The sequence below is a fragment of the Erinaceus europaeus genome, chromosome 3, assembly GCF_950295315.1.
Source record: "Erinaceus europaeus chromosome 3, mEriEur2.1, whole genome shotgun sequence".
NCBI classification, from domain to species: domain Eukaryota; kingdom Metazoa; phylum Chordata; class Mammalia; order Eulipotyphla; family Erinaceidae; genus Erinaceus; species Erinaceus europaeus.
The window spans coordinates 173,247,815-173,270,788 of NC_080164.1; the positions used below are offsets into that span (position 1 = coordinate 173,247,815).

Sequence of the window (22,974 nt, forward strand, 5' to 3'; positions counted from 1 at the left end):
CTCTCTCCATTTCTCTCTGTCCTATTCAACAACAATGACAACAGTAACAACAACAACAATAACAACAACAATGATAAACAACAAGGGCAGCAAAAGGGGAAAAAATAGCCTCCAGGAGCAGTGAATTCCTAGTGCAGGCACTGAGCCTCAGCAATAACCATGGAGACAAAGAGAGAGAGAGAGAGACATAGTGACACCTGCAGCCCTGCTTCATCACTCGTGAAGCTTTCCGCTTTGCAGGTGGGGTCTTGGGGCGCAAACCAGAGTCCTTGTGCACTGTGATGTTTGTGCTCAACCAGATGCCCCATCATGTAGCTACTAGTTTGTCTTCCTCTCCTTCCTGAAATAATAATATAAAAACTTACTTCCACCAATGTTTCCTGGAGCTCCGCTTCCCCAGAGCCCCACTCTACTAGGGAAAGAGAGAGGCAGACTGGGAGTATGATCAACCAGTCAATGCCCATGTTCAGCAGGGAAGCAATTACAGAAGCCAGACCTCCATCTTCTGCAACCCTCAATGACCCTGGGTCCATATTCCCTGAGGGACAGAGAATGGGAAAGCTATCACGGGAGGGGATGGGATATGGAGACCAGGTGGTGGGAATTGTGTGGAGTTGTACCCCTCCTATCCTATGGTTTTGTTAATGTCTCCTTTCTTGAATAAAAGAATAATAATAAAAAAACCTTACTTCCGGAAAGTAGCTTTGTGGTAAAATGTGTGTCTTCATGTAAGAGACTCTGTCTAACCCCTCATTACAAAGAAAATCATAAGAAACTGTTGACTTTTCAAAGGTTTTAGGGGGAGCTTACTGTGCTTTGAAGAGGAAGATTTGATTGGGTATCGATAGGAGGAGGGGTAACTGTAATGGTTACGTGTGAGAATTTGAGAACAGAATTTAGCTAAATTCTGCTTATTGAATGAACTAGAACACAACACTGACACAACTCTTCTTTTAATTAGTTAATTAAGAGTTTCCCACAGGATTATCACTAGAACTTGGTGCTTACACGACAAATTCACTAATCCCAACAGTCATTTTTTTAAAAATTCTTTTTAGACAGAGAAAGGGAGGAGGAGAGAGATAGAGTAGAGAGAGAGGAGAGAAACCTGCAACACTGCTCCACCTCTCTTGAACTCCCCCCCACCAGTGGGCAGTAGGGTTTGAACCTGGGTCCTCCTGTATGATTACGCATGTACTCTACTGGGCATATCACCTCTTCTTGATAAAGGTTTGTCTGGTTCCTTTGAATCCTCTTCTCTACTTGGTCCTGACCTTAAAGCTTTCATGTCTGTTTCTTTTTCAGTTGTAGCAAGAATCTTGCTAAGTCAGTTTAACCAGAACTCTCCCTTCCTGGTGCTTTTTTACTAGTGATGATTCGTTCATGAACCTCCCCTACCTCCTACTTACTTTTGACTACAAATCCCACTTTTCCAGATCCTGTTCAGATTTGGTGTTTTCTTGTATCTCAAGGTCTACTTTCCTCTAGTGCATGAGTTCCTTGGTAAAAATCTTTCTTCCTCTTGAAATACTGTTCACCTCTGTGTTCCTTTGACAGTGTCTGGAATCTATCAGGATTGGAGGAACTCAACTGTAGAGACTAGAACTTTGATTTGCATCCTGTAGAATGCATATGTTGCCAGGACCTGGGATCAAGTCCCCAGTCCTTACCTGAAGGGGGGGAGCTTCATGAGCGGTGGTGCAGTGCTGCAGGTTTCTCTTTTTCTCTCTCCCCTTCTCTCTCTTTCTGTCTCTCACCATCTATCAAATGGTAATAGTTGCCATGAATGGTGTAGATGTGAATGCTGAGTCCAGTTATAACTGTGGTAGCAAAAAAGAACTTTGATTTGATTTAATAATACCTAGTTATAGATCTTGATGAAGGGAATGACATAATTCAGATCACTTCCTAAATTGGTTCAAGCAGCTGTGTGGAAATTGTAACAGAAAAAAAAAAAAAAAACAACACCCTGGTGTAGCTAGGAGTGAAAAGAGGCTTCTGAGTGTTTAAATATAAACCGATAACCCCTTTTTCTTTTGCACTGGTTATTGGATCCAGTGCAATGTGACCAGTGAATATATAAAATCATTCGGTCTCAGAAGTTTGGACACTGACCATGTTGGTTCTAAGAAAGGGCAAGCTGGCATCTTTATTAGGAGATGGTGGGCATATTGAGACTGGGTCAGCCTGTGTGCATCTCTGAGGTCTCTGGCATGTGCAATAACTGGCACTGATCAGAGATCTTGATCTATAGCCTGCAGATGTGGGGATGGAGCCTACACAGGTGTTTGGGGAAAACCAGTCATCAGCGATCATGGTTCTCATGGTCCTCCATGTCTTTGCACAGACACATGTTCCATATAAAGCTTGAACTTTCTTGGTAGCATAACATGTACTTAGACTTCCCACTGGCTGACCTCCAGTTGAAGTGAGTGGAGATGCAGTTTTCTGTGAAACATTCCTACTTCAGCTCTCTAGGTATCTGTTCCATTCCATTCCATTCCATTCCTTTCTGTTCCATTCCATTCCATTCCATTCCATTCCATTCCATTCCATTCCATTCCATTCCATTCCATTCCATCTCTTCCCCCCACTCCCCATTCCTCCCCTTTTTTTTTCTTTTCTTTTTGTCATCTCCAGGGCTTCACTGCTTGGAGCCAGCTTTTTTATAAAATAGGAGAGGGAAGAAGAGGAAGACAGGCAAATACATTATAGCTTGAAAGCTTCATTCAGTGTAGTGGTGTCAGGTTTGAACTTGGGTCCTACTCAGAGCAAAGCAGGTATCCTCTGATGTGAGCCACCTTATTTGCTTTTAATTTATTTCAGAATTTTTTCATTGATGGGGCCTCATAAACAATGCACTATTTCACCTCTCTGAAGCAACTGTTTTGTTCAGAGAGGGAAAGGGAGAATGAGAAGGAGAGAGAGAGAAGAATAAAACATTTTTGGAGCTTTTCCTAGAGCACTGGAACTCATCCTTGATGTAGGGGCTAGACTCCAACATGCATGACAAAGCAGGCATCCTACCAGGTAAATAATCTTCAGACTCTTGGATTTATCTTTGTTTCCATGTTTTTTTCCCCCACATACTCATGAAAGAGGAACATCCATCTTCATAACAGACATCCAGCAGAAAACATGGGCATAGAATCCCAGAGTGTATCGAGATGGGTAGGAGAGCCTGGAACGACGGAGGCCAGGGGTGTAGGAACTCAACGTGAGCTCAGTGTGGATCCACTATGGCTTGAGAACAAGAGTCAGTACAATTTGTGGTCTAAAAGGGGACACTTTTGTCAGTGAATGTAGTGCCAATAATAATGCTGGATGGCCAGTGGAGGTAAACTGAGGCATATGGCCACCGTGCCTGGATGAGTCTTGCCTTTTTCAGGGTCTGCCTTGGGCTTTTCCTTTTTGGTTTTTCCTTTTTGGGCTTGGCCATTTTAGAAATGGTCGAATGCAGAGGCCAAGTGTTTTCCCATGAGGTTTGGAACTCTGGACAAAACCTTGTGATCCCCCCCCCCCACCTTAGGTTCTGTGTGAAATTTGCACAGATTTTTTGCGATTCCTCTGCTCAGACACACCCACGCTCCCTTTATATTGTTCTCATGATAAGACAAGTCCTCGCTGGCAAGATTTTGAATTACCAGCTTCCTCCCTGGCCTCCTCTTCAACTTCTAACCACTCTCCTGGCTGTCCCCAGACCTCCATGGCTCTTTGCAATGAGTGAGATGTTCCTTATCCAGATCCACCAACATCTCTCTTCCTCTGCAGCCTTTCCAGACCCATTGAGTTCTTCCCCATCAACTATATAAAGGGTGACAGCCCTGAAGCCTTCAGAGATATTGAGAAGGTAAGATGGCGGGGGGGGGGAGAAAGATAGACACCACAGATGTGCAGCAACTCCCTTGCAGGTGGGGAGCCAGGGGCCCAAACCAGGATACTTGCACAGGTCTGTGAGCTTTGTATTATTTGCATTTAACCCAGTGTGCCACTGCCAGACCCCCTGTTTTATTTCTCTTTATGGGACTTATCACAAACTGATGTGCTGAATTCATTAGTTTATTTCCACACTGTCCTGCTCCTTCTCACAAAGAGAATATAAACAGTATCTATCTTATTTTATTACTTATATAAGCTGATGTTATGTGCATATTTGGTTTCAAGTACTTTCAGCTACTTTTTCATTCAGATAAGCAGAGGGAGGTAGGAGAGAGGGAAGAAGAAGGAGGGAGGGAGAGGGAGAGGGAGAGGGAGAGAGAGAGAGAGAACAACAAATTTAGCTACCTGTGATGCCATAGCACTCCCATGTATTACTGGGACTTTTTCCTGGGCCACACACATGGCAAGGCAGACACGTTACCTAGTGAGCTGTTTCATCTGCCCTAAACATCCTTTTAAACATCTATTAACATGGACAGTTAGTATAAGCTGAGCTCCATTTCAAATAGCTGTGGTTGACACATACTAAGCATGTTTGGGTTGTTAAAATATGTTTGATAATATATGTGAATAAACAAATATGAGGGTGAATTCTCATTCTTTGACTAGATGGGAAACAGTCTAGATCTCTGGTTCACACATTACTATTTTCAAGTTTAAGTTCACAGATGAACCCTATCTTTAAATTTTCTGGGACTTCCCAACCCAAGGTAGTAGCATTCTTCTCTGATTGACTCAACCTAATTCTAACATAACTTTCTATATAGGATTCATAGATGTGTGGACTTGGGTTTGTTACTTATAATCAGCGTGAGTTTCATCATTTGAAAGGTGGATGATGCCATCTCTCTCTCCTGGTGTGTGATAAATGAAGATAAATGAGATACCCCAAGCATGGTGACGAGATTATATCTCAAGTCTTGAAGATATTTTGTGCCGGGCTAGCTTCGAGGGTGGGAGACAGACAACCAGGGACTCATGGCTGAGCTGGGAACGCAGTTCAGTCTTTATTGATGAGTGAGAATGCAGTGCAATCAATCTAATCTCTGTTCATTAGAAAATCCTGTCCTTTATATCTCCTGAGGTGGAAGTGTCAGGTCAGAAGAGGAAATACGTAGGATAGGGGGTGGGGAGAAGGAAAAAGTGTGCGAACCAGTGGGGATTAAACGGTGGAAAAACAGGATGTGACTAGGAGAGGGGGCGGAGTGGAAAAAGAGCTCAAAGCAGTGGGGATTAAACCAGTGTGGGTCTCAAACAAAACAATGAATATGTAAATAGACCACAGCTTAAAGCAATGCAAGCGAACCTAACATGATGATCAAAACAGAAGGGGTCTTAGAAGCAGAATTAGAAGCAGACCAACAATTTTGTACTTAGGCTTCAGTAATTAATAATTTGGGCTGCTCTCATCCAACTCTCTCATCTTTGGGCTCTCTCATCCATCAAGAGAGGATATGTTGGTTTTGGTGCTTGCAAAGGTATTCGGGTGAAACATGATCTGGGTTTTCACTGTTAGACCTGCCAGAACTGAAACTCAACCTTAACTATAATCATCAGCAAGCCTTTTGAAGCCTTCCTGTGGACAGCCATAGGATTGTATAGGATGCAGTAATAGACTAGATGCCTCCTGAGTTAGAAAAATGAGTTAGAGGAAGAGGTGGTCTCCTGATTCAGCAGACAAGAGCTAGAAAGTGCAAGAACACAAGAGTATCTCTTGAGGAAGGTCAAAGGCATACTATGTGAAGTCTAGAAGAGTCTTATGCTTACGTCTTGATATAGGTAGTACCTAGGTCCTGGGATCCGAGATTTACATGATTTCATATGCTTAAGCCTTTCTAGCTTTGTATCCACATGAGAGCTCATCATTACAAAATCTTGATACCAGCTCCAGAGTCTAAAGAACCACCTGGTTCTTTTTCTGGGAAATGGATTCTTTGGAATCCAGTTAATTCCAAACCAACAAGTATCATCTAAGCTAATTAACACCCAGACACCTAGTCAAAAAGGAAGTATCATCAAGACTCACAATGAGCCAGATTTCTCACCATTGGTCCAAAGGTTGGATTGCATAAATGTATTTCCTTTTACTCAGTCACCACTAATGGGAGTGCCTGCAGCCTGAGTATTGGATATCAGAGGGCTCAAAGATGCACTGGGCCACCACGTCACACCTAAGCAAGAATAACACTGTCAAGGGTGTGACTTTTTTCACATAGTGGCCCTCCTCTATCTTTTCAGAACCAAGAGCTACTTGTCATGGTCCCTTATCTCTCAAATTTGCTATAAGAAAAGCAGTAAAGGCTTCAATCTTTTCTCTACACTGAAATGTGTCACTGGGAGCTAGCACATACATTTTTAGTAGGTGAGTACAAGGTTAGCTTTCCTCTTTCTGTATATAAATACTCTCACTTCATCATTTCTCAAGGCTAGGTAATAACATGCCCAAAAGGAAAAAAAAAAAAAAAAGGAAGAAAAGAAAACTTCTAAAGCATTGTCTGGTGCAAGATTTAAGCTAATTAAATAAGCATGACTCCTGGTGTCTTGAAATTGTGTCTAAATAAAAAATATTGATAAAAGAGAGCATGGTGGGAGACCCACGGCTTTTTCTTCATTCATTTATGCAAGACATCATTGAACATTTAATTTGAGGCAGGCACTGTGCAGATGCCTGGGAGTGACTGAATAGTTGCAAAAACAGATGTGCTCAGGGAGAGGCACAGAACAAAACAGAAGGTAACAAGTGCCATATTGGGTTAATAAGCAACTTAAGAGGGGAAACCAGAGAAAGGAAAAATAGATTTTTCATGGCATCCAGCTTCTTCTTCTTTTTTTCTTTTGTTAGGTTCCATTCATCACAGTGGTAATTACTTATCCAACGTCTGTTTCTCTTCTAAAATATGAATTCCAGGAGGGCAGGGTGTGCGTTTCCTTTTCTTTTTTTTTCTTGCTCTGTTGCATTACCAACACTTTGTTTCAGGGACAGATTTCACAAGGGTCCTTAGTTTGACAACTATGCTGAGGTTCTCCTTTGATAGAACTTTTTCAGGAAGGAGTGCAGCTGCTGACAGATACTTTCACCTGGCTGCAAAGAAGCAGAGAATCAGAATCCACAGAACGGTTGGGAGAAGCCAAGAGGGCACAGCACGGCCTCATGGGAATGGCAAATGGAACTCCTCTAAGCACCTGATGAAATTTTCACCCCATGCAGACAGATTACAGTGGGAATTGGTGGCAAGGGATATTTGTCCTTCCTATAAAGCTTATCCCATGGTTTGTACAGCTGTGTGCACAAGAGTCAAGTTCGTTAAGTCTTTATTGACAGCAGAGGAACCTGTGTGAATTTACTTTATTAATATTTTCCCTAAGGGTCAGTCTGTACTTAAGAGCACTGATTCAGACACTTAACTAAATGTTCCAACAGTCCATTTTTGAATGGATGACTATGAGACAGTATTATCTGATCATACAAGTCCTTCATGAACATTTAAGATTTCTAGAGAATGCGAAAATGTAGTGATGCTTATTGAAAACTGTTGACTCCTACAAGTTCAAAGTGAAAAGCATCTCTGGCATAAGGATCCTGGTTGGAACCGCTGGCTCCCCACCTGTAGGGGAGTCGCTTCACAAGTGGTGAAGCAGGTCTGCAGGTGTCTTATCTTTCTCTCCCCCTCTCTTTCTCTTCCCCATCTCTCTCCATTTCTCTCTGTCCTATCCAACAATGATGACATCAATAACAACAACAATAATAACTACAACAACAATTTAAAAAAACAAGGACAACAAAAGGGAAAAAAAAGAAAGAATACAGGGAAGATGCCTCCCCTTTATGAAAGAACTTTAATGGAAAAAGGGATAGTTGAGATTTGGTTAGACAATCCAAAACTTCTGTTTTTAGATAGTAAAAAAGGAGAGAAATGTTCTGTCTCCTCACTCTCCCAAGGATCACCACCATAGTTTCTCACAAGGTCTTAGAGACAGTTTGTTCGCTTTTGCTTTAGTGTTTGATTTATTAAATATTTTAAGAGAGGTGTAGTTAAGTCTTGGAGTTAGTATGGTTTTTCTAGGTATCTGGATTAAAGTTTTATGACATTAATGTTTGATTATGCCTTTGTATTACAAGTGCTTGGCGATGTTTGGGATTAGTCTTGTCAACCTTTTCATATTTCTCTTTGACTTTGAAGATTTTTTTTTTTTAGTAACTTTTTTTTTTTTGGTATTATCTTTATTTATTTATTGGATAGAAACAGCCAGAAACTGAGAGGGAAGGGGCTGATAGAGAGGGAGAGAGACAGATAACTACAGACCTGCTCCACCATTCACAAAGCTGTAGGTGGGGGCTGGGTCCTTGTGCATTGTAACATGTGTGCTCAACCAGGCGTGCCACCACCCAGACTCATAATTTTCTTTACATTTTCTTTTCTTTTCTTTTATTTCATTTTACCTCCAGGGTTATTGCTGGGGCTTGGTGCCTGCACCATGAATCCACTGCTCCTGGAGGCCATTTTTCCCCCCTTTTGTTGCCCTTATTGTTGTAGCCTTGTTGTGGTTATTATTGTTGTTGTTGATGTCGTTCGGTGTTGGATAGGACAGAGAGAAATGGAGAGAGGAGGGGAAGACAGAGAGAGGGAGAGAAAGACAGACACCTGCAGACCTGCTTCACCGCCTGTGAAGCGACTCCCCTGCAGGTGGGGAGCCTGAAACCAGCACTTAACCTGCTGCTCTACCATCGTTCCCCATCTTCCTTCCTTTCCTCTTTCTTCCTTTCTTTCTTTCTCTCTCTCTTCTTTCTTTCTTTCTTTCTTTCTTTCTTTCTTTCTTTCTTTCTTTCTTTCTTCCTTCCTTCCTTCCTTCCTTCCTTCCTTCCTTCCTCCCTCCCTCCCTCCCTCCCTCTATTTCTTCCTTCTTTCTTTCTTTCTTTCTTTCTTTCTTTCTTTCTTTCTTTCTTTCTTTCTTTCTTTCTTTCTTTCTCTTTTGCTGTTTCTTTAACTCAGACTCAGAAGTGTGTCTCAGCTGTCATTTTCCCAGTTTAGTGCTAGCCATTCCTGAGTATAGCCTTTTAGTTCTGAGAATCTGTCCCTCACCCCTTTTCTTCTCATGAGCTACACATGTCATCTTTGGCCTGCTGAATTTCCAAAAAAAAAAAAAAAAATCCTAGTTGTATTTTGTTAGGTTTTCTGGTGATTTTTGTTACTCTTCCTAGTTTCCTAGGGAGAGCATAAAGACTCTGCTGCTACTTTCTAGCCCCTGGAAGGTCCCTCTCCCTATATTGAATAGCATAGGCTTGACTAGTTGCAAGTTTGTGATTTTATTAATAATAAAATCATATCAATTAATATCTCTATTCCCTTGATTCTCCTCTTCAGTACAACTCTGTGGACTATTTCTTTCCATGAATTTTGTACATATGTAGAAAACAGACTAAAATGTATTATTTATGATTTTTTTGTTGCCACCAGGTTTATTTCTGGGACTCCATGCCTGCATGAACTCACCATACTCCTGGTAGCCATTATTTATCTCCCTCCCTCCCTCCCACCCTCCCTTCCTCCTTTCCTTTCTTCCTTTTTCCCATTTTTAATAGAGACAAAATTGAGAGGGAAGGTGGACATAGAGAAAGAGAAAGCGGTTCACCCAAAGCACTGCTTCACTGCTTGTGTAGCTTCCCTTCGGCAGGTGGGGAATTGGGACTTGAACACAGATTCTTGTTCATGGTAATGTGTGTGTTCTTCCAGGTGAACGACACCAAATCTCTGGAAAATATAGTTCCCATTTAAAAGTTTTGGTAGGAGTTAGTGACTTTTTATAATATGCTTTAATATTTTTATTTCTGTGATTATCAAAGGAGAAAGATTAATTTTTCTATGTCTTCAGGATTTATCATACTCTGTTCTCTTTGCTGTTTTCTTCACCTTCAAATCTGTATCTCTGTATGTATATCTATATATATGAAGATGTGGGTATATAATATGTTTTAAAGTAAATTAATATTATCAGTGATAACTTTCATTATGATTTTGAACTTTGATGTTCTTTTGTTAAATCTATTGATAGTTTAAACTATTTATTAAAAATACTGGATACAGGGGCGTCTAGTGAGTGGTAGCACAGCAGGTTAAGCACATATGGTGCGAAGTGCAAGGACCGGCATAAGGATCCCGGTTCAAGCCCCCATCTCCCCACCTGCAGGGGGGTCACTTCACAAGAGGTGAAGCAGGTCTGCAGGTGTCTTTCTCTCCCCCTCTCTGTCTTCCTATCTTCTCTCCATTTTCTCTCTGTCCTATCCAACAGCAAAGACAGCAATGACAACAACAACAACGATAAACAACAAGGGCAACAAAAGGGAAAAAAAAAAGTAGCCTCCGGGAGCAGTGGATTCATAGTGCAGACACAGAGCCCCAGGGATAACCCTGGAAGAAAAACAAAACAAAACAAAAAAAGATACTGGAGGGTGTGGAGGGTGGGCCCCAGAGGGCTGCAGCCATCTTACTGTAAAAAAACACTGGAGACAGAGCTCCAATGCTGTTTCTGGCCAGTTTAGGTCTTGTCACCTAACAAATACTTTGTCTGTTGGTTTGGACTCATTTCAATGTTAGCTAGAGAATGTCTTCAATCAACTCTTTTCCCCCTACTATATCCATGTGGGTGGTTTCTTTATCGGAAAACTGCATGACTTCTTAATTCCTTTCTTTGAGATTTGTCCACCAGCAAAACCTTGCATAAGGAGGGGATGGGATAAGGAGGTCTGGTGGTGGGAATTGTGCGAAGCTGTACCCCTCTTATCCCATAGTTTTGCCAATGTTTCCTTTTTATAAATAATAATAAAAAAAAAGAATTGAAGAATCACAGACTTTTCTCTCATCACAGTTTTGTGAATGTTTCTTTAGTATATACTCCCGAGAAAATATTGTGAAAAAGTCTAGGGACAGCCTCAACTTGTTCCCTTTTACACATATTTCATCTTTCACTTCTTGCATGTTTGAATCATTTTCCCCCCTTATCGCTGTGATTGGAATGTCTCCATGTGAGATGTATCTGTGTCAGATTCTTTTCATGTCTTGTCTCACTCTCTCCAGTTTCCTTTTATCTGCTGTTTTCGATGATATTTTAACTTGCTAAACATTTATCTTCTAATAAGTCATTACTTCTTCCTCTGTTCCACTGTCATGGTTCACTGAGGTTGAGTGGGTGTCTCAGCCTTGGGTGGTTTCTCTTTAACTTTTCCCTATACCTGTCAACACCTCTTCTGTTATTTCAGCTTCAGAGTTCTCTACCACCCACTCTCTCTCACATGTAAGCCACCCCCACTGATTCAATATTTTAGTTCCCCTTTGTCCTCTTCACTTCCCTGTGTAGCTTTTATGTTGCTATTTTAATTCTTTCAACTTTACCTTTCTCTCTTCACTCCCCGGTCGTCATCAGATTGCGTCTCTGTGGGCCTCGCAAATATCTTATCCTACCATGCATCTTTATTATAGCATCTGGTTAACTCTAAATAGCACAACACTTTCTGCTTTTCACTGAGCCCTTGTGGTGATGTCATTGTAAGACCCCCCCACCCCCACTTCACTATCACGTTATGGAGGAATTTTTGATTTACAGGATTGTTGATGTCACAAGGGTTCATTTCCACATTTCTGCTAGACAGGTGCCAATACATCTCATGCTCCACCACACTGCATCCTGCCCCACCATAAAGAAGTAGGTCTCCAATCCCCTCTTGGTACTCCTCCCTCCCCCTGTTGAGTCCCCAGCTCTGCTGCATATAATAGGTTTTTTTTTTCCATTTTCTTTTTCTTATTATTTATTTAAGAAAGGAGACATTAGCAAAATCATAGGATGGGGGGGTACAACTCCACACAATTCCTGCCACCCAATCTCCATATCCCATCCCCTCCCCAATAGCTTTCCCATTCTCTATCCCTCTGGAAGCATGGACCCAGGGTCATTGTGGGGTACAGAAGGTGGGAGGTCTGGCTTCCGTAATTGCTTCCCCGCTGAACATGGGCATTGACTGGTCGGTCCATACTCCCAGTCTGCCTCTCTCTCTCCCTAGTAGGGTGTGTCTCTGGGGAAGCGGAGCTCCAGGACACATTGGTGGGGTCTTCAGTCCAGGGAAGCCTGGCCGGCATCCTGATGGCATCTGGAACCTCGTGGCTGAAAAGAGAATTAACATACAAAGCCAAACAAATTGTTGAAGAATCATGGACCCAGAGGTTGGAATAGTGGAGATGAAGTGTTGGGGGGTACTCACTGCAAACTCTAGTGTACTTCTGCTTTCAGGTATATATTCGCCCTGGTTTATGGATATGTCTGAACATATGCTCTAGCCCCTGGAACCTGGTCCATATCTAGGTTTTGGGACTTTGTTAGGAACTGAACCACCTGGGATGGAATTAGAGAATACTATGAAAGGAAAGGTCTCACCCGAGTGATGAAGTTGAAGGGTTGTCATTCCACACCTGAAGTCTCTGGACACTCATCAACAGAAGTTGAGAAAGAAGATCAGAAAGGGAAACTAAAAGCAGGATCTGACTAAATTGAAAATAGGACACCAAAGTAAAAACCCTGTGGTGAGGGGGAGGGTGGACATGCTGCTTCCTGAGCCAGCGGGGAGTGGGGGCGGGGTGCTGGTCTAGCTTCTCGGGTGGGAGACAGAGGACCTGGACTCATGACTGAGCTGGGAAGCAGTATGTCTGTATTCATGTGGAAAGCAGCGCAAATCTAAGCAATCTCTAATCACAATCCTGTCCTTATATATCCTGAGGCGGAAGCGTCAGGTCCGAAAAGGATGTAAAGAGGATAGGGGGTGGGGAGAAGGAAAAAGCTTGCAAAACAGTGAGGATTAAACCAGTGCCCTGAGGCAGGGTGGTGCTTAGTTAACAGTGGTTATGTAAATAGAATACAGTGCTAAGCAGGGGGGATTAAACCAATGAAACAGAAGGGGTCTTAGAAGCAGAATTTAGAAGCATACTAACAACGCCCCCCTCAGGCCTCCCCTTGCCATCACACTGGTTCTTGCTGCTCTCCTACTTTGGTCCTCCATGTCTTGTGCCAGTTCTTTTGAAAATGCCTGTATGATATAGGTTTCTGTTCACCCCACACTCCTGATACTATGGCCATTAGTTAAAAAGAAAGGGGGAATTGTTGGTATGCTTCTAATTCTGCTTCTAAAAACCCCTTCTGTTTCATTGGTTTAATCCCCCCTACTTAACACTGTTGTATGCTTTACATTGGGTTCTAGTTCTCCCCCGCCAAGAGAATTGCGTCAGTCCTGTTAATTTCGCGGGCCCGCTTGGCCCCGCCCCGGAGGAACCCCGCCAGAGTTCCTGAGTTCCTGAGTTCGAGAGGAAGAGAGAGAGGGCCAGAGGGTTCCTGAGTTGGAGAGTTTCAGGGTTACAGAGTAAGAGAGAGTTCCACAGTGGAAGAGTTTCAGAGGGTTCCCCAGTACAAGAGTTCCAGAGTTCCAGAGTTGGAGAGTTCCTGGGTTCCTGAGTTCCAGAGTAAGAGAGAGAGTGCTTGTGCCACCACAAAGAGACAGCAGAGTTCTGTTTGGTGATTAGTTTGTCTTAGTTTATGAATCGTTGTTCCTGAATAAAGAAATACAGCTGCCCTGCCCAGCCGTTGTCTCCGCATCTCTGTTACCTGCCCGTGAAGCCAACCTGCCGGCAAGAGCCTCCGAAATTTTAACAACAAACACTGTAGTCTATTTACATAACCGCTGTTAACTAAGCAGCAGCATGCTTGCAGGGCATTGGTTTAATCCCCACTGGTTCTCAATGTCTTTTTGCTCCGCCTCCTCTCCTTGTCACACCCTGATTTTCACCAATCTGTTTTTGCTCCACCCTCTCTATGTCACATCCTGTTTATACCCTACTTGGTGAGTATATATATATAAGGACAGGATTGTGATTATAGTTAGTTTAGCTTAGCTTGGCTTAGATTGTGCTGCGTTCTGCATGAATAAAGAGATACTACATACAGCTCAGCCATGAGTCCCTGGTCGTCTGTCTCCTGCCCGCGAAGCTAGCCCAGCAGTGGTGGTGGGAATGGTGTTTATGTACACACCTATTAAATTGTAGCCATATAAATCACTATTTAATTAATATGAGAGGGGGAAAATTGATTGTATGTCTAACAAAGGGACTTTTCAAAGTTAATCCAATTACTAAATAATGTGATGATAAGGATAACTATCCATTGTCTTCTTGAACCCTAAGCCAGCAAAAACCTCACATTTCCACTATAGAGCCTAAACTTCCCCCAGTCCTGGAACCTTAGGATAGGGCCCACTTTCCTGTATGCTTCTCCCAATTCTTATCAAATAATATTGCATCCGCTGATCACAACCTAATCAATGCATCAAGTGCCACCCCAGCATGCTTCTCTTCAGACTGTGTCCAGAGACTATAATAGGTTTTTATTGCTTGACCTGCATATCTTCCTCTCCCTTGATTAGGGGAATGTCATAGTACCTGCTTTTTATGGAAACCAGTTCCTCATTCCTGTCTCTTCCTCTCTGTTAGCGTGGTCCAGGTGGAAACTTCCATCTTACAGCTGGCATCTCCTGTTCAGTGACCTTCAGCCTTCTTTCTGGTTCCATCTTTTTCTTGTCCTGATTTTGAAGTTCCATCTTTCTGTTAATCATCCTACTCATGTGTTTCCGATAGGAAAAATGTCATCCTGGTGATTATGTTTCTTTCATAAGATGTTAAAGCTATCAGCCAGTGTACATTCTAACTCACCCACCTGGGGCCCAAATTTTGCCCAGTCATCTCTCTTGTTACACTGCTACTCCCTTTATGAACAAGTAAGCTAAAATCTAACTCATCTTAATGAGCAAAAACTCTTTTTTTCCATGTACATTAGGCTAGTTTGGCTTGCAAAAGTCTATCATGAACCAGCATGTGATAGGTTTTCTTAATTTGGGGGTCATCTGTCTTTATGTTTTGTGAAAATATAGTTTCTGAGTTTAGACTATTTGTCAAAACAAATTTTGGGTATTTTTGCATTTCTGTTTGTGTGCATTCAAATGTATAGGTTGTCGGTCTGCTTTGCAGTGGGATGTTGGAAAGGCTAAAGTTGTATCTATCAGCCAAAGAGCATTTCAGGGGAGAAGTCAGCTAGCTGTCTTGGGGTTGGCGGTGGTGACAAAGATTATGTGGGGGTACGATGGTTTCACAGACGTAGTGGTATGTTAGGTTCAGGGATTTGATTGATTTATGAAATTGAGAGTCTGTGAAGGAGGAAAGGCATTTCAGACCATATGTGACTATCTTAGTACTGGTTAAATATATTATAAAAAGAGAGCAGGGAAGAAGAAAATTCCCAAGAGATAACTAGAAATATTTGAGGTTTTATGAGTCTGTGTAATCATCATCATATTGTAAGCTCAAACTCGCTAAAACAGGCTTAGGTCTGAAACGTTTAAACATGCAAAGACCATCTATTTTGATGTGTGTGCATAACGACTAACGAAAGCAGTTTTAAGCTTATCTATATTCCATGCGCTACAGAGCAATTTGTGGTCTGCATACACTTTTAAATAAGGACAAATGCTGTTCTGTTTATGTGGTTTGGTCAACGGAATCTTCGTAATTAGATGTACAAGCAATGCGCCTATCAGCAGTTTGGAGAAGCGCTGATGATTTTATTGGAGAATTTGACTTTTAAAAATGTGTCAGTACTCTTTCAGTCCCCCGCCTCTGTTGATTATCTTATGGATGACCCTTTGCTTCTGGTAGCTTGTAAATGGCTCCTTTAGTTAAAGCTGTGCCTAATGCATTTTGGTAGTACCACAATGTTCACTCCTTAAACCTGGTGACATTAAGTCATACTGCTTTCATTTCAGTGGTTGCTAGGAAAATCATCAGCTTAAGCAATACCAACTGTATTTCAATAGACGAATTAATCTTTCTCTTGAAAGCCTTATCTAATCTCCCTTGTTCAACAGGAAGTTTTCTGCCTTGTAGGCATTTGCGATCTTTTGGCAGCAAAGAAGAAATATGATCTTTATAAGTAGAACTTTAAATGATTTTTTTTTTTTAGTGTAGGAACGTATAAATGTTCTAAAAATAAGATTGACTCAACTTGAATGCAAGTTTCAAAGGGAATGGATTTATAATGCATTTATTTCTGCTAGAAATATCATTTGGCAAAAAAATAGGCTTTCTTAGAGCAGACAGAGAATAGGATTGAGAGGAAATGGGGGTAGGGGCAAAAGGAGACCTTAATTTATTAAAAATAACATTTACATTTTTTTCAGACTTCTGACCTTGAACAAAAGCCTCTGTATCCAGATTTTCCTATCTATAAAATGTGTTCATTCTTTCGATCTCATTGGGAAGGTCATTATGAAGATTAATGATGGCTTTTCAGGGATAAGCTCTGTGTAACTTCTTTTAACAAGAGTCTGAATATTGTGCTCTTCAATGAATTGGCTCAGCCATTTATGCTGTCAACTGTTGACTCTTACTAGACAAGGAGGTTCAGAGGAAAGATTTTTGGGTGTGCAAACAATTTCCTGAGGACCATCTCACAAGGAGTCACTCTGTTCCTAATTGCTCTAAGCCATGCTGTTTGTCTGCTTTTATTGTTTCCCAGGAATTCACCACCAAAGAGACATATTTAAAGTTAGATCTCACTGTACAAGGGTTGTTTCTAACTGTACCTTTTAATCTCAAGCGGCAGATAACCTAGCATAACGTACCATGACCGTTCTCCAACTCTCCAATTTCCAGTGCACAAGCATTAGTACTACCCTATAAAAACAGTTTTAAGTTTAGGCTCTTTGTTTCTTCTGATTGTTGTCATCAAAACTCTTCAAGACAGGTATCAGCACCATTACCAAATTGTTCTGTCTCTACCATAGAGATCGGGGCTCCCAGCCTCTTCTCCCCCTACCCCCATTTGAAAACTAGAGGTTTCAGCAACAGACCACGTTTATTAATGCTTGTTTCTATAAGGTCCCTTGCTAGGCTTCTTAAATCCCAACTCTGTGTGATATCATCTGCTATGAGTCCCCCACCTTCTGGCTTATTTCACTTACCTTGATTCCTCTACTTTCATTTAACCAAAGAAGATCTTGCATTTGACTATAACTGAGTAATATTCCATTTCAGTCTTGACACATCATGTGAAGTAAATCTGAGAGTTCTTCAGTGTGGACTATCATAATTGGGAGGGGGGAGAGCCAACTTCAATCTCCATAATGACCTTTCCAATAAGTTAGAAAGGATCAATACATTTTACAGCTAGGAAAGTCATTTTCCTCTGGAAGCCCGAAGTTCAAGTATAGACAATGAAATGCAGAGGTGAATAAGAAAGTTTTTTTTTTTTAAATGCACAGCCCTTCAATACAAGGAGAAGATGTACAATCCATTAATAATTTAAAGTATTGAGTGAGATTGGATCTGGGTTTCACAGGCAGATTCTGAAGTTATGTAATTCTGTACCCTTTATGAAGAAACAATGCACAAGTGAAAATAATTATTTTGAATGATAAAAACACAACAAATTTTAACTTTTGAAAAAGCTGACAGATATTAGAAATGTCAGAAAAACAGCATGCATTTATTAAGTAACTGCTTAACATTGCTAACTATTTTTAAATAATTTTTCTACCTTTTGTCCCTTCATTATGGGACAGTGAGCTGGAAAAATTATCATAAAGCAAACTGACAGATCTGAGGGAGCTATGTTAATAGTTATGCCATAGCCTTTAATGCCTAAGGACCCAAGTTTGCTGTTTCAATCCCTAGCATTGTTATTAACCAGAGCTAAGCAATGCTCTGTTAGAATCGTATGAAACATGTCAAGGCTGCACTTCTTCTTCTTCTAGCGTTTGCCCTTCTTCCATAGCCAGTCAACAGCATCAGGTTGAGCCTGATGTAAAGTTTCGAGACCTCCTTTGAATCTGGAGAGGTGGCAGTCGTTGACTATGTGGGTCATAGTCTGTCTGTAGCCGCAGGGGCAGTTTGGGTCTTCTCTGGCTCCCCAGCGATGGAACATAGCGGCGCACCGGCCATGGCCTGTTCGATAGCGATTGCCTGAAATCAACAGATGCAGTGTCAAAGGGGAGGAGGTCAAAGTAGCATGAATGAAAATGAACCAAGCTCCAAAGATTCCAGGACTGGGAGAAATAGGGTTTTTTGTTTTTTAAATATATTTTTAAGAGTTTTATTTTTAATCTTTATTTATTTATAGTATAGAGACAGCCAGAAATTGAGAGGGAAAGGGGAGATAGAGAGGGAGAAAGACAGAGAGACACCTGCAGCCCTGCTTCACCACTCACAAAGCTTTCCTTCGCATGTGGAGAGCGAGCGGGGACTTGAACCTGGGTCCTTGTGCATTGTAACATGTGCTCAACCAGGTGCACCACCACCTGTCCCCGATATGAGTTTTATATGAGAATGAGGAAGATTCCTTGCAGTCTTAGAGTTTGAGAAAGCAATAGATCGTTATTACAACCAAGTTATTTGGAAATTTGGTTTACTTTTAAAATCCCATGTTAGGATTCACTGTACCATACAGACTGCACAATGATTTATGCCATTTAATGCTATTTACAAGTAACTATATCTTATATACTGACAAGACTAGTTGCTTCTGGTCTCCAACAACAACAAATACCCCCCCCCCCCACCACCACCACCACACACACAGATAACTCAGGTTCCTTTTAGAGTTGCCACCAGATCAGTGATTTTATTTAGCATGTTCAGCTGTACAAATGATGAAAATTCAGTCAGAAATTGAAAGTTGTTTACTTGCGTCGTGCTCGTTTTTGACCACCTGAAATCTTACTATAATCATGAAAGTTACCAAAGATTAAGTCCACGTCTGATGAATCTGATCCGCTATGTTAACAGGAGGAAGTAGTTGTGTTGTTTGGTGTGAGAAAAATCTGGATCTACTTATAGAAAAATTATGGAGAGAAAGAATAAAACTCAAAAGGAATTAGGGGGAAACATAAGCGAGACGAGAAATGCTGAGGGAGGAGCGTGGAGGAGCAGGAGCAATGAGTTCTAAGTCAGATCCTGCTGCATAGTCGACATCAACATCTTGAGATCCTGAGACCTTTTAAGACATTTGCCATACATTTCATTTTCCTGACTATTAAGTTTATATAGAAGATGGAAGCTTAGAATTTTTTTTTTTTCTTCTTTTTTTTTAACTGACTTGCTTAGTCTCCGTGTATCAGTTGGTCAGAACACAAGTTCACTCACATTTATCAAATTTGGATTATCCTTTTGATTAGCATTTCTACACATTTGTATATGACTTCCTGTAAGTATTGAGGCGGGGGGGAGGCAAAGTAAGGGAAATATATTTGTGCTTTCAATTCAGATACTGTTTGCCATGAGTAGTACTTTTAGAATGAGATTTTTTTTTTTAAACCAGGTAGGCTGAAAAGAAAATCAGTTTTTAATCAATGCTATGTGCATGATCAAAGATGAAATAGTTTCCATAAGGAAAAGTGTCAGCAACAGGCATATACCTCAGAGATTGTATGTGTGTGTATGTGTGTGTGTGTGTGTGTGTGTGTGTGTGTGTGTGTGTGTGTGTATGATTAACATTAATAGCCAGGTTGTGTTTTTACAACGGAGTGAATACTTTGTCATGCCAGGGTGTTTTCTCTCCCCTTCCTTTATACACTGATTGACTTTTTTCCTTCTGGCTTTATCTTTGGATGGGTTGCAAGAAAAGGGACACAAAAAGCTATCCCAGTGATTAAGGCTTTTATCAAGTCTAGTTGGAAGATATTTATTGATGCGGGAGGTGGTTAATTCAAGTTAATTGTCATTGCTTGGCGTGTAGACACCAGTATAGTTTTCTACGCGGTGCACACGTGTGGTATGAAGCACTTAGTAACATAACATATTATGATCACAGCATATGCTTTCAACTAATGTAATGATGGTGATGAATGAAAGGAGTGCTCTAATAATGCCTCTTGAACAACATTTGCTTCATTACTGTAGGCTGAGTATCCAAAATGTGAGCACAGTAGTAGATGCCAATTTGATTTGCATCCTAGGACAGGTGAAATAGTTGCATGTCAACCATGAGGAGATATATAGCATGTGTTAAACCAGTCTTTCATTTCATATCTGATGAATTGTGAGTGATTGCCCTTCCTGAAATATGTCAGTTTCTGCTGGTAGCACACAGGCATTGGAGTTATAGCCTGTGCAAATTGCTGTCTGAATGTATGCTCAATTTAACAACTGTCTGTTAAAGTTATCAACACATTTCTGTATCCATATACAAAAGAACCCCTGCATGCATTAAGGCAGAGTGATTATCAAAATGATTCGGCTAAGGGGAAATATCCTTCGGTGCACCTTACAAAGCCACACATGCAAAAGTGGAGAAATAAGGTATTTTTATAGCATGGTAATATACAATATAAACTTGATGTGGTAATAAAATTAAGAGAGAAAGAGAGAGAGAGAGTGCAGAGAAATAAAAGTCTTTCTATATTGCACACATGTTAACCCCAATTCTCTGAAACCATAAAAGGCATAAAATGCCCAGCAGGTGTTTTAACACATAAATGAAATTAATTGCTAACACATTATTATTAATTTCAGAAATGCTGAAAAGGAAAAGTAAAAAAGTATGTGTTGACATAATGGTTCATGGGATATTTGAAAGCAAATATAAAGCACAAATAGGCCCAGTTGGATGTATTATGTTTAAAAAAAAAATACCCAGAAATTAATAGCATATGTAAATGATTGGAGTGTTGAACTATGAGGTCATAGATTACTTAGGAAGGTTGGAGTGTGGGTCTGTGCCAGTGAGGATGGAGAATGAGCTATATTAAGGACTCCAGAGAAAAAAGGTGGCGAGTAGCACACTGGGTTGTCAGTATCAATAAAATACTGTATGTGTGGTGCTTTACAGCTACTTCAGAGGGATATTCTAAGGAAAGAAAAAATGTTTTTAATATATTTATTTATTGTTATACAGAGACAGAAGGAAATTGAGAGGGGAGGGAGAGACAGAGAAGGAAAGAGGCAGAGAGACACCTGCAGCCCTGCTTTACCACTTGTGAAGCTTTCCTCCTGCAGGTGGGGACCAGGGGCTTGAATCTTTGCCCCTGCACACTATGATGTATGTGCTTAACCAGGTGTGCCAATACCTGGCTCCCAGTTAAAAATATGTTTCTATCCCTTGCCAATAGTTCTTTGAATTAAATTTGGCAGAAATCAGTGAATCTTATGTACCTTCATATACCTGGCACAGGACTAGATGTTGTGGGAAATAAGTATGATAGTTTCTAACACTCTTTCAAGCACGCAGATACGGTGATTGCATTTCTCAGGAGCCCTTGATGTCGTGAACCCATATGGAGTGGGACCAAGTGTTCAGAAGTGGAAGTCATACACACCTAGGTTTGAACCTCGGTTCTGGTTATTTACCCATTGTGATGCACTGGACACTTTGAGCCTCTGGTCTTTCTGTTGCCCCTTTTCATCAAAGGAAAAGTGGCTCTAGCTCATAGGATCCTGAAGATTCATAGGATTAACGCTGGCTAGTCCACTGAAGATGCCGCAGTTCTGGTTATCCCTATGTCACTCAAAGGTTGCTTCAGATTTTGGCACTTACGAATGAAGCTTCTACACATGTAGTCTAGGTGCTTATTTGTAGCAATATATTTTTTTTATCATTTTATTGTTTATAATAAGAATTTGATGACATCATTTCCCAGCACCAGGAAAAGAGCCTATCAGTGAGTAAGTTGGCACTAAATTCCTGTTTTTTGAATTGCAGAAGCTTTGGAAAAATAGTTGACATGTTGATGTCTTACTGTGTATTTAAACTGTTGGGAAATTTGCTTTTTTTTTTTTTTTTTTTTGCCTCTAGGGCTTGGTGTCGGCACTATAAATCCATGACTCCAGGCAGCCAGTCCTCCCCCCCACTTTTTTTTGTTCTTTTTTTCTTTTTCTTCTGTTCATTTTATTGGATAGGAAAGAGAGAAATTGAGATGGAAGGAGGAAAGAGAGAGAGAGAGAGACATCCGTAGACCTGCTTCACTATTTGTGAAGGCACACGGGTTGGTGGGGACGGGGGGGGGGGGGAGGGAGGCTTGAACCTGGATCCTTGTGTTTAGTACTCTGTGCTTAATTAGGTGCACCACTACCTGGCCCCCAGGAAATTTGTTTCTTCCCTAGAGTAAAGATTTGCATGCAAGTACTCTATTCCTACTAGCTACCTCTCTTCTCCTACCCTGTGCCTGAAGACAGAAACAGTAGAGATTGAGGGAGTTGAAAAGACTGATAATTATGATGTTTTCCAAGTTTTTTTTGTTAAATTCTCATTTTCCATATGATTTACTAGCAGTGAGGTAAGATGAGGCATTTTATATTTTTATTTCATTGAATTATTGTTCCAAGTCTCAGATCTTTATAGAGAAGCTTTGGATATTTTTAGTATGCGTCAAGGTGATTTTATTTGAGATATTGAGTTATTGAGATATGGTTTCTATAGAAACTATGCAGGCATACTGACCCTTAAAGATAGCCTTGAAAACATTTATTGGCTTGCAAAAAATGTGTGCCGTCTTCTCTAACTACTTCATGGCTGTGAATTTCAGTATTCCAAATTAAATGTATCATAATACTAACACTGCAGGGAACAGGTTTACTGACAGATTATCCCATTTTTACCCAAAGAGAAACTGTCATCTCTCATAATAGTGAGAAGGTCTGCAAGGATATCCCTGGTTTCATTTGCAACTGAATATCAAATCTTCAATTTAGACCCCAACTTTGAGATTTTTATTAATACTCAGTTTAGGATTCTGAGCTTTGTGATCTTATTCCAAGGGTGTTTAGAGAATATGTTCCAGGAATGGGGTTTGAGAAAACTCCTTTTCCTTTTTTTTTTATGAGTCTTACGCCCTGCCCCTCACCCCCTTTATGGTCTCTTCTCTGCTACCTCCCCATTTGCCTGAATTAATTTAATGCCAAATACTAATTGCCGATAAATTTGTGTGTGGGGAATAGAATTCAGTGTCTATAAAGAATC

The 22,974-nt window shown here is 40.9% G+C and overlaps 1 long non-coding RNA gene across 1 annotated transcript in view; it reads left to right on the top strand.

Annotated features, from left to right (window-relative positions):
* LOC132537726 (uncharacterized) overlaps positions 1–22,974 on the top strand; it is a 215,740-nt gene that overhangs the window by 133,111 nt on the left and 59,655 nt on the right. The gene's annotated exons all lie outside the window — the stretch shown is intronic.